Below are 12,041 nucleotides of genomic sequence, written 5' to 3'. Positions count from 1 at the left end.
TTCTGGGTTTTGCCACTTCTGCATGCGCAGACGGTCAAAATGATGTCACACGCATGCACAGAAGCAGCGAATTGCAATCCACGCATGCGCGGATATGGGTTGCGTTCGCTTCTGGATGTGAATGGGGCTCCGGAATGGATCCTGTTCGCATCCAGAGGTACCACTGTATATCCAAAATTCACCATTAAACTACAAGTGTTATTCCAATCCTACTAACAATTTTAAGTGTTTACAATGGTTTTCAAGGTAAATTATAAATTTTCCCCATTCCTTATTAAAATTTTGGTTTTCCTGATTTCTGATTCTTCTGGTCATTTTTGCCATTTCAGCATAATCCATCAGCTTAATCTGCCATTCTTCTCTGGTAGGGACTTTGTCTTCTTTCCATCTCTGGGCCAATGGAGCTTGATCCTTTTTAAATGGTGGGGGGGGGGGGGAACTGGAGTGAACACAGGTTCAAAGGCTTGCCCAATATATTGATTGTAGGTGTGATGGTGCTCTTGGGGCCTTCCCCTACTGTCTGGAAAACCTCCGAGATCTTCCACACTCTTCTCCAGGGGAATTACTTTCCCTGCCTCTCCTTGACAAGGAATCTGTTGTTCCGCTTCTTTGGAAAACTGAAGTGTGTACATCCTCTCTTTCTGTCTTTTGGAGAGGGGGTGTTCTGATTTGGGAGAGGGAAGAGAGGAGCAAAAGAGGGGTGGCACTCAAAAAATATGTGTCCGTGGTCCTAAAAGGGTTAGCAATCCCCACTCTAGAATTTAGACCTGGTGTTTTGACAATAATAATAATAATAATAATAATAATAATATACATACATACCCCACCCATCTGACTGGTTTCCCCAGCCACTCTGGGCGGCTCCCAACAGAATATTAAAAATAGGATAAAACATCAAACATAAAAATCTTCACACCTTCAAACATGCCTTCACATGTCTTCTAAAAGTCAGATAGTTGTTTATTTCAGATCAAATATGATTGAACAAACGCACCCACAAAAAATGTACTATTTTCCTCTCCGTTCTGCTCCATCCTTGTAGCCTCTTTCCCCTCCAGGAAATAAACATTGCTGAATGTGGTTTTGAACTGTGGCTTTTCAAAAAGCACAGCCAGGTCCAGGGTGGAATTTTAAAGTTTGATTAGATGTTCTTGGGTAACTTATGGTTGGTTTATTAGCCGATCTTCGTTCAGAAGCCAGTGCCGAATACGCCAAGGCTAATGTCAAGTAAACTGGCTCAACCAGTGAGAAGTTTCAGTGCTTACCTGAGTTCCTTTTTTTTTTTTTACTGGTCACTGGAGGCTTTTGAATTTATGTACAAATATATAGGCTGAGCATAGGTGGAGGGACACCTTAACACTCCAAAGTCCAGTGTTTCCCACATCCAAGGCAGCCAGCATCCCAAAAATGCTGGCAAAGCCCAAATTCAGCATTAACTGTGTGTGTCTGTTCAGAACTGCTCTCTGACTCCCAGCAGATACACATCACAAGAACAGCCCAAGCTATTAGTCTTCTTTTGTTAAGCCCAAGACTCTGGTCAGCTATTATTACTTCAAGGCAACCTGAAATTTGAAAGCAGCATTCATTTAACTCTGCACGCAGTAAACCACTGAGCTTCTTGGGCTTGCTGATCAGAAAGTCAACAGTTTGAATCCCCACAATGGAGTGAGCTCCTGTTGCTGTGTCCCAGCTCCTGCCAGCCTAGCAGTTTGAAAGCACACCAGTACAAGGAGATAAATAGGTACCACTGCGGTGGGAAGGTATATGGTGTTTCCTGCGCTCTGGTTTCTGTCATGGTGTCCCGTTGCGTCAGAAGCGGTTTAGTCCTGCTGGCCACATGACCAGGAAAGCTGTCTGTGGGCAAATGCTGAATGCCTCAGCCTGAAAGTGAGATGAGCGCTGCAACCCCATAGTCGCCTTTGACTGGACTTAACTGTCCAGGGGTCCTTTACCTTTTACCTTCTTTACTACAAAAAAAATGCAAGCAAAAAATGGTGGCTATTACAAAGCTGATGTCCTCCACAAACGACATGACTGCCAAAACATAGGAGGGTCTATAGCTCAGTGGAAGAGGACGTGCTCTGTATAAAGAGAAACCCAGATTTGGAAGGCCCTGGCAAATAGAGCAGCTAATACAGGCTAAATCATGGGTAGGCAAACTAAGGCCTGGGGGCTGGATCCGGCCCAATCACCTTCTAAATCCGGCCAGCGAACGGTCCAGGAATCGGCATGTTTTTACATGAATAGAATGTGTCCTTTTATTTAAAATGCATCTCTGGGTTATTTGTGGGGCATAGGAATTCGTTCGTTCTTTCTTTTTCAAAATATAGTCCAGCTCCTCACAAGGTCTGAGGGACAGTGAAAAAGTTTGCTGACCCCTGGGCTAAATGAACCAACTGAGTCTCAGTTGGTGTAAGGCACCTTAATGCGTTCATAAGTTGAGTGTTTATGAAATTCGCTGTATTTCCCTCTCTATCGACAGCCCTTTGTTATGACATTTAAATGACATATTAAGTAAACCACAATTCGAATTAAGATAAAAACATTTTGAAGAGTTGCCCAGATTTTAGTAACCAGCAAGTGGTGTAGTCTAGCAAGTTGCAAAACTGGTGTAGGAAAATCACCGAAAAGGCAAATTTTGCAATGGAAGAATTAGAATAGATGTGGGAGACTGAAGAGCAGTGCAGAAATGCTTCAAACAAACAAAATATAAAGTATGGTCTATTTTTATTAATGATTGGCATCAATTACAGAAGGGTTTGTCCTTGTTTTCAAATTGTTGCTGTTGTTAAATCATTGTCTTAACGTAGCAACCACATTTAGCTTAAATATTTTTACTAACTTTGCTACTTTTTCAAAGCTGCTGCTGCTGCTCTCTGTAATATATATATTAAAGTCGAGCGCTGGTTATTCCAACAGGGTGACCAAAGCAAAATTCAGCTAACATCCTAACTCTTTGCCACTTAGTATATTCAGAATCAGGCCTCTTAATCTGAGAGTCAGACTTGATGTTCTTTAGGTACCTGTGGCCCTGTGGTTTTATTTATGTGAACGATGACATGTTCCCATTTTCAGAATTGCAGTATAAATCTTGCTTTTGGAAGCCAGTTGGATTGTATGAGCATGACTAGATTGTGGCTTTTTGTTACTGATACCTTCTTGAGTGTCTGGAATATTAAACTGAAATGGATACTCTTGTTTATCCCTTGCTGTCAAAACAATGCATGCTCCTTTTGCCTCTCTAGAATTAAAGCAAATGTTTCCGAGTCAGTCTTGGCTCCTAGGGATAAGCATTCTGCTTCGGAGACAATACTGTTTATTACAGTGAACTCTTTCTCTCTCCACCTCTCCTGTTGCTGCCTTGAAAATATGAACAATTTAGAAGCCAAGCTGGTCAAGCGACTATGTTATACCATGTGTCTCCCATTTTCTCCTGCTTTGTCAGGAAATGCTCTCAGATCTACACTTTCTGAAGTTGGACGCCAGCAACTGAGGCATTCTGGCCTAGCTACCCGAGGTGCCAAAGATGAGCCTTGATTGTTCCTCTTCAGACTCCAGGTCAGGATGCACATGACTGAGTACCCATCTATAATTACATAAATACTAAGAAAGGCAGTAGACTTTATTGTTTTGTTGTTTTATTATTTTAATTTTTATACTGCTTGTAAACCTCTTAAGTGGTTTACAAGAACGGCTCAGGACCGCAATACCTCAAGGACCGCCTCTTTCCATATGAACCTACCCGGACCCTGAGAACATCTTCTGAGGCCTTCCTTCATGTGCCTCCTCCTCAAGAGGTTCAGAGGGTAGCAAAACAAGAACAGGCCTTCTCTGGAGTGGCTCCCCATTGAATGAATGATTTTTTATTTGCGTCAGCCATCAGCCATAGCAATAAAACAACAATATAATATACAAAGAATAGAAATAAAAAGTCAATTACAATCATACCTTGGGTTACAGATGCTGCAGGTAGCGCAATTTCGGGTTGTGCACTGCGCTGAACCCAGAAGTACCAGAATGGGTTACTTCCGGGTTTTGGCACTTGCGCATGCGCAAAGTGCTAAATCACACTTTGCGCATGCGCAGAGGCACTGAATCGCAACCCGCGCATGCACAGACGGGTTGCGGACGCTGCAGGTTGCAAATGTGTTTCCTTCACGGATCACGTTCACAACCTGAGCGTCCACTGTATATAAAATTCATTTTAGGGCTTTGAATCAATAGTCAAATAGTGGATCTTATTCTATTTGCCCCAGCTAAAAACCTTGCAACCTTTGCTATCACCTGCTCATCTTCCAATAGAAAGGACGCTGTGGCAGTGGTTGGGCAACCCAGAATGGGCAATAAAAAAGGGGTAATAATCTCTTTCCTTTAAAAAAAAATAATAGTCATTTTTTCAATACAAACAACAACCGCAAAAGACACATACAACAAAAACCATAATAACACTGCTAACACAATTTGACAATTCAAATTTGAATACTGATATACCTATGACTACACCTTTTTAACAATATTTCCCCACCTCTCCTCCCTCTACTTCCCACCACTGTCCGCCTTATCGCTTAAATATACCTTCCAGATTTCTTCATATTTATCCATTCTTAATTTGCGTCAACATGCAATTTGTTCGTTTGTAGCTAGTCTGTCCATATTGTCAATCCATGTGCTCAATTGAATCTTTTTGCGGCTTTTCCAATTCATCAAAACTAGTTTTTTTACTTCTAATATGGCACGGTACATCCATTTCTTTTGACCCCTTGTAATCTCCCACATTTCCGGAATATAATTTAGAATTCAATTCAATTCCCCTAAATAACAATTTCTTTTTATTACTCTTGCTATAACTATCCTCACCTCACACCAAAATGATCTTATCATTGGGCAGTTAATCATCATATGTACTATCATATTCTAAATCATATTTCTTCCTGTTGAGTAGGGTTTTATATAGGGCAAGTGTAGAGTTTTTTGTTTTTGTTGCAGAGATTAAATCTTGTAGCAGCAGGGGTGTTTCCGATGCTGCTATAGCGTCAGGGCCAAACTGCCTTTCCAAACTGCCTTATGTTTCAATTGGATGTGTTGACATTGTGTTTCATTGGTTATTCCATACTTTACTTGCAAAGTCTTATATTCCACAAATTGTAATTTTCATCAATTAATTGATTCAGTGTCAAAATACCCTTTTGCATCCAATTTTGCTAGATTATTACTTGATTTCCAATTTTTAATTTTGGGTTGGCCCATATTGTTAATTTCTCACGCGGATAGGGGTCATCCTTATTATTTTTATTTTTATTCATCCAAATTTTTATAGGTGTGCTTTAATAGTCTCCAGGATAATAGGATATTTCATAAAATTGGAGCCGAGTTTAGTCTACCCTACAAGAGGTTCAAGAAACTATATTCGAGAGTAGCCCCATTGGGATTCCTGCCAACTCTCCAATCATTAGTCTTACTCAGCAGGTAGGCCTGGTGATATAATTCCAGATTTGGGAGACCAAAGCCACCTTCCTTAGCTGGAAGTTGTATTTTATGTAGTGATATTTTTGGTGGCTTTGTACCCCACAGGCACGATCTAAAGAGTTGATTTATTTTTTGGAAGTAAAATTTGGGAATATGTATTGGTAATCCTCTAAGAATGTATAAAACCTTTGGAACAACATTCATTTTGAGGACATTAACCTTTCCTGAAAGGGAAAGGTTTAGAGGTCCTCGCCTTTCAATATCAAAAGAAATCTCAGTTATAATTTGATTCAAATTTAATTTTACAATTTGGTCTATATCTGATGAAATCATTATACCCAAGTATTTAATAAAGTCTTTCCACACCCAAAATTGATGGTTTCTATACAATGTAGCCCTTGGCGTGATAATCTCATTCCTCAAGTCTTTATAAAGATTGCAAGCCAGAAGGGCATGCGCCACCAATTCAGTACTGCACCCCGTTTGTGGAATGCTCTCCCCAGGGAAGTTCGTCTGGCGCCTTCATTATACACCTTTAGGTGCCAGGCAAAAACTTCATCTTTAACAAGATCTTGGGCTGACTGACATCCAATACCCTTTTAAAATGTGTTGGGGGGAGGTTGCTTTTGTTTTTATTTTGATTATGTATTTTGTGGTTTTATGTTTTGATTTTGTTCTGTGAACCGCCCTGAGACCTCCGGGTATAGGGCAGTATATGAATTCAATAAATAAATAGGAAGAAGAGATATGTGGTTGACAAGAAAGATTATATACAGGCCACAAAACCACAGCTCGCCCCTATACACGAAGCCAAGCCAGAGCACAACTAAGTGCAGTACAGCCATCTTCTCAGAAAAACTCTTCACAAAGTTCAAGAGGTCAAGACACAAAGACTTTAGCAACTAATCCACACCTAATGACCCACCTAAGTGGTACTCAGGATATCACTCAAGAAATCACTCAAGATATCCCTCAAGTAATTAAGGAACAAAAGAAGAAAAGGCACACTAGCCTGGGAACTTCCTCTCTGCCCAGAACATTGGAGGCTATACACCACACCCCCTCAACAGTATTTATAGGAACTCAAACACTGAGATCCTGCTCTGTTCCAGTAACAAGAAGCCGAAAGCACCAGCCTGAAGATGACGAGTGAGACCTCGTCGAAACGTCGCCTAGACACCCCAACTTTTACACGGGAAGACACCCGAGGACACCAAAACCTGCATATATATATATATATATATATGGGGAACTTTAAAAATAAGCTTTACTAGCTTTAAAATCATGCATCAGTTCACAACAATAGAGGCATTAAAATCAGTGCAGGAAAAATACTGTTAAACATTTGCAAGAGACTCCCCCTCAAAAAACCCTCCAGAAATTCATAAACAGTAGAATTTTGATTAATTGGGATATCCATGAAAGGAGAAGCTGCACAACTGTGCCAGACAAGGAATTCCTGGGCTGACTTTTGCAAACCAGGCTGGGGTGGTCAGCGAGGGACACTGTTGAATTGATAAGAGTGGTTGACACCAGCACCGCCAGCCCCCCGCTAGGCCTTCCATACTTTACAGTGTTAAGAGCTGGTTGAGTGTAACTTGTAAAACCCTGTAATTCAACCATGGTGCCCTCTTTTGCCCAGGTTTCTTGAAGAAAGATGTTTGTAGATAGGAACAGAAATCACTGTCTTGGGTCTTGTTCGGCCACCCTGTTACATTCCATGAAAGAAGTTTACCGTATTTTTTTGCACCATAACACTCACTTTTTTCCTCCTAGAAAGTAAGGGGAAATGTCTGTGTGTGTTATGGAGCGAATGCCTGCGGATGGCGGGGGGGATCTGCTGCAGACGTGAGCAGAGGATCCATGGTTCCCCATCCTTCCCTCCTCCGTGGTTACAAAGCATGGATCCACATGGATCCTCAGGATTTTTGCATTGGGCTACTCCAAACTCACTGTCAGATCACATGTCTGTGGCCACAGCATGAATCACAAAAATCATATATCCACTATTTCATTTAGAATATTTTTCTTCTTCTTGTTTTCCTCCTCTAAAAACTACGTGCCTGTTATGGTGTGGTGAGTGTTATAGAGCGAAAAATACGGTAATTGTTTTACAGTGATTTACTCTTAGTCAATTGTTGGCCAATGTACTCGGAGTTTACCAGTTTTTGAGGCAACAGAGTATTGCTAAAGCTAGTGGAATAATCCAGATGTTCGATTATTTCAGTCATCGTGCATAAAGTATTCATATTTGTAATCACTACAAGAAAGATTATACTTTGTTTAAAGGAAAGTTCAGTTTGACGGGATAAGCCTTAGGCAAAGATTTTCTACCTCCACCAAGAAGCAGGCCCGAGTGTCTTAATTAGAACAGTGACTAGGTTCGCAGTCCCAGGCCTCCAATCATATTATGAAGTGGCAATTTTGACCTGGATCAAAGACTAGATAACAAAAAAATACTGAAGTGCTGGATCTAGAAGGCTGGAACAATGTGTTTGGATGGCACGGGTATCTAGATCACGACAAAGTAGAAGCACATAAAGGATTTCTTGACCACATTGTGGGGAAGGCTTTATATGATGCTTGGGAGAGTAATAAACCGATAATGCTATCAAGAACTCCTTGGTGGCCTTCTCCCATTGAATCAACAGCAATTCACAGGAAAAATATGAATACTGATTGGTTAACCTATAGGGAGTTGGTAGAAGAGATAAGTAACTATCCAAAGGAATTTTGAAGAAAACATGGGATTAAATTGGCTAGAAATTCATCAATTAAATGCCGTTTTTGAGAAAGACAAAAGAATGAAGGGTTTTGACAATAAAATAACAAATTTGGAGGAGGACATTCTGTATAATAACCAAAAGACTCTTTCCAAAGTTTATAAGCTGTTGATAAACTGGAAGTTGAGGAATGAGGAAATTAAAGAGGTTATGAGAAAATGGGAGCAAGGCCTAGGTTATACGATTGAATTGGACAAATGGAAAGAGCTCTGGACAAAAACACTTAAATTTTACGGCCTGCTACTTAATAAGGGAAAATTTCATGAAAATGAAATATAGGCGGTATCTAACCCCTGTTAAGTTGGCTAAACTAAATAAATAAATCTCACAACAATAATTGTTGGAGAGGTAAAAACCAAATGGGAACTTTTTATCACATGTGGTGGTCGTGCCCAGAGATAAAAAAATTCTGGGACGTGACTTACGAGGAAATAAAAAAGTTACTGAAAATCACATTCAGCAAAAAATCGGAATCATTCCTTTTGGGTATCATGACAATTAATATCCCTAAAGATAAAATAAGATTATTTCTTTATGTGACATCGGTGGCAAGGGTCTTGGTGGCTAAATATTGGAAAGAAAATCATATACCCACCAAAGAAGAATGGTTATGCAAGCTGACCGACTTGAAACTTGCGAAGCTAACAGATGAATTAAGACACAACTCTGATACAATAGTTAAGAACGATTGGGATCATTTAAACAACTACTTGATGAATCAAGGTTCAGCACCTAAGATCTGGTTGTGCCTAGAATAACACTGCAAAAGCAATAGTGTCCTGATACCAAGATGAGGAACCAATTGAAATACAGGTAAGTATCTTTATTAAGAATAATGAACTGTTGTGGTATTGGCGGAAGTCTTTATATGTTGTTTTGTAGGTAGCTTTGTATGTAGTTCTCTGTGTTTAAATTTAAGAATCTGTAAAATATTAGTCTAACAATGAATGATTTACTGTTTTCCTAGTTGTATATAAAGGTAAAGGTAAAGGGACCCCTGACAGTTAAGTCCAGTCGTGAATGACTCTGGGGTTGCGGCGCTCATCTCGCTTTACAGGCCAAGGAAGCCGGCGTTTGTCCGCTCCTCAGACAGTTTTTCCAGGTCATGTGGCCACCATGACTAAGCCACTTCTGGTGCAACGGAACACCGAAACCAGAGCAGTGCATGGAAACGCCATTTACCTTCCCGCCGGAGCGTTACCTATTAATCTACTTGCACTTTTTTGGGGGGTGCTTTCGAACTGCTAGGTTGGCAGGAGCTGGGGCCGAGCAATGGGAGCTCACCTTGTCGTGGGGATTTGAACTGCCGACCTTTTGATCTGGAAGCCCAAGGCTCAGTGGTTTAGACCACAGTGCCACCTGTGTCCCACAGATGTGTGTATGTATGTATATATGTGTATACACACACACACACACACACACTCACTCACTCAAGTATAAGCCAACCCGAATATAAGCCAAGGGACCTAATTTTAGCACAAAAAACTGGGGAAACTTATTGACTCAAGTATAAGCTGGTTCACCACACCACAAACCTGGTGGTGGCGGCAGCGGTGGAGGAAGAACAAGCAGCCCAAAAGGGCTGCTTTCAGGCTGCTTGTTCTGCCACCGCCAACAGCAGCAAAGGTGGAGGAGGAAGGAGCAGCCCAAAAAGGCTCCTTTTGGGCCGCTCATCCCTCCAGTGCTGCCTCTGCCACTCACAAGAGCAGGCATAGGAGGCGCAGTTGGGAGAGGCACAGCGCAGCGTCTCTCCCAACCGCGGTTCCTGTGCCTGCCCTTGCAAGAGGCGGGCGGCGGCTGCGGGACCAGTGGTGAGAAAGGGTTTCTTTTGGGCCACTCATTCCTCTGCCGCTGCTGCCGCCCACCTCACTCGAGTATAAGCCAAGGGGGGCTTTTTCAGTATTAAAAATGTGCTGAAAAGGTCTGCTTATGCTCGAGTATATACAATATTTATATTGTGTGTGTGTGTGTGTGTGTCTGTGTGTACACATATACAGTGGTACCTGGTATTAAGTACTTAATTCATTCCGGAGGTCAGTTCTTAACCTGAAACTGTTCTTAACCTGAAGCACCACTTTAGCTAATGGGGCCTCCTGCTGCTGCTACTGCGCCGCCGGAGCACGATTTCTGTTCTCATGCTGAAGCAAAGTTCTTAACCTGAGGTACTATTTCTGGGTTAGCGGAGTCTGTAACCTGAAGCGTATGTAACCCAAGGTACCACTGTATATATATTTTCGTTTTCTTTTTTTCTCCTTTTCTTCTCTTTCATACTTCTTTTCTTCTTCTTCTATAATTTTACTTTTCCTTATTAACTTTTGATTCTTTTTTATTTACTTAATCTGTTGGACGACTGTAATTTTGTTTATGTATGCAGCATAATTCAATTAAAAAAAGAAGAAGGACATAGTGACTAATTTGGCAGTTCCTTCACATTTATTCGTCTCTAAGCCCTGGTTGACTGAGGTTGAGATGGCAGCTTGCCCATAGTCGCATGATTCTCATTTGAACATCTTTAGGCCTACCCTGTGGTGGATGATGGTTTCCTTCAGCCGTGAGGCCAAACCAGAACTGTTCGCCGTCAATATTGCTATCAGAATAATGCAGAGAGCGGGTGTGATGGCCTGGGAATCGTATTCAGAGGCTGAACCTGAGGAATCCCAGCCTGCACAGGAGTTGCTGCCTCCAGGACCGGCTGAGCCGGGGCCGGGGCTTGAACCTGAAGGGCCCTCACCTGTGCCGGATCCTTAGGAGCAGACACCAGCTGAATCTGCTCTGGCTCTGGAGGTGATTGAGGACCCATTGCCTGCAGGTGCTCTACTCTCAGACCCGTCAGGGGAAGGTGAGGTTGCCTCTGGGTCCAGTAACCCTCCAGCCTCTCCTGAGCTGCAGAGGCTCAGGGCAGAGGGAACTAAGTTCTCGCAGGAGGAGTGCTTGCCTCCAGGCCAGGAGAGGCGAGTCACCAGGAGAGACCGGGGCCACCCTATGCTTTGGGGCAGATAAAAGCCAGCCAGCCCAGTCCCAGGTTGTGGGAGCAACATTGTTGGTAACCTGCTCTTCTGCCAGAGTTCCTGACCTCACCTGACTCCTTGCCTTGGACCCCGCTTCAGCCTTGACGGACAGCCTCCATACCACATCCTCGACCTCGGACTGGACTCAGACCATGCCGCACGGTAACTCCCCGGGACCAGCACAGCGGGTTTTGGAAGGCATGCACAGGCCCGTCCTGTGTCTCTTTAAGGTAGCTTGCTGCTGTCAAGTGTGGGGAAGTGTGTCAGTCAATGGCAAAATGTTTTGGGCAAGCCCTGAGCCTGCTCTACTTTCCAGGGTTGTCCTAGACTCAGGACAAAAGCCTAAGTCAGCTACAGCGACAGAACACTTTGGAAAACAAAGTTGTGTATATAAAATAGATGTCAAACTTTGGAAATTGAGTAGCATCCCAGGAATAGTTCATAGCCATCGTCCCGAGCATCTGTAGATGTTTTATGCAGAGCCAGGCTATTGGTCTGTCTGCCTCAGGATTGTCTTTTTTGACTGGCAGAGGCTCTCCAATGTCTCAAACATGTGGCTGTTAGGATATTTCCATTCCTCCTTAAAAGGGAACAGGTGTTGTGTGTCACATGCCTGTGTACTTCCTGCTCACAGGGAGATTCCGTTTTGTATATAGCTTTTGTTTCTGGCTGTTCCCTCGACATGGAAGCAAGCAGTCATGTTTAAACTTTGTTCTGACCAACGTAGAATAAAGCTGTAAATATGCTCTTGTGGGTGCATCTTCTGTTGTGGAAACTCTGCGAA

At 42.4% G+C, this 12,041-nt stretch overlaps 1 long non-coding RNA gene across 1 annotated transcript in view; it reads left to right on the top strand.

Annotated features, from left to right (window-relative positions):
• LOC309371197 overlaps positions 1-12,041 on the top strand; it is a 73,203-nt gene that overhangs the window by 10,888 nt on the left and 50,274 nt on the right. Inside the window, exon 3 of the long non-coding RNA XR_014168889.1 lies at positions 3,446-3,558. This is a non-coding gene — a long non-coding RNA (uncharacterized lncRNA). The remainder of the gene's footprint in view (positions 1-3,445; positions 3,559-12,041) is intronic.

This window comes from Podarcis melisellensis (genome assembly GCF_964234715.1).
Source record: "Podarcis melisellensis genome assembly, chromosome: 5".
In the NCBI taxonomy this organism is placed as follows: Eukaryota; Metazoa; Chordata; class Lepidosauria; order Squamata; family Lacertidae; genus Podarcis; species Podarcis melisellensis.
This window is presented reverse-complemented; position numbering and strand designations above follow the sequence as displayed.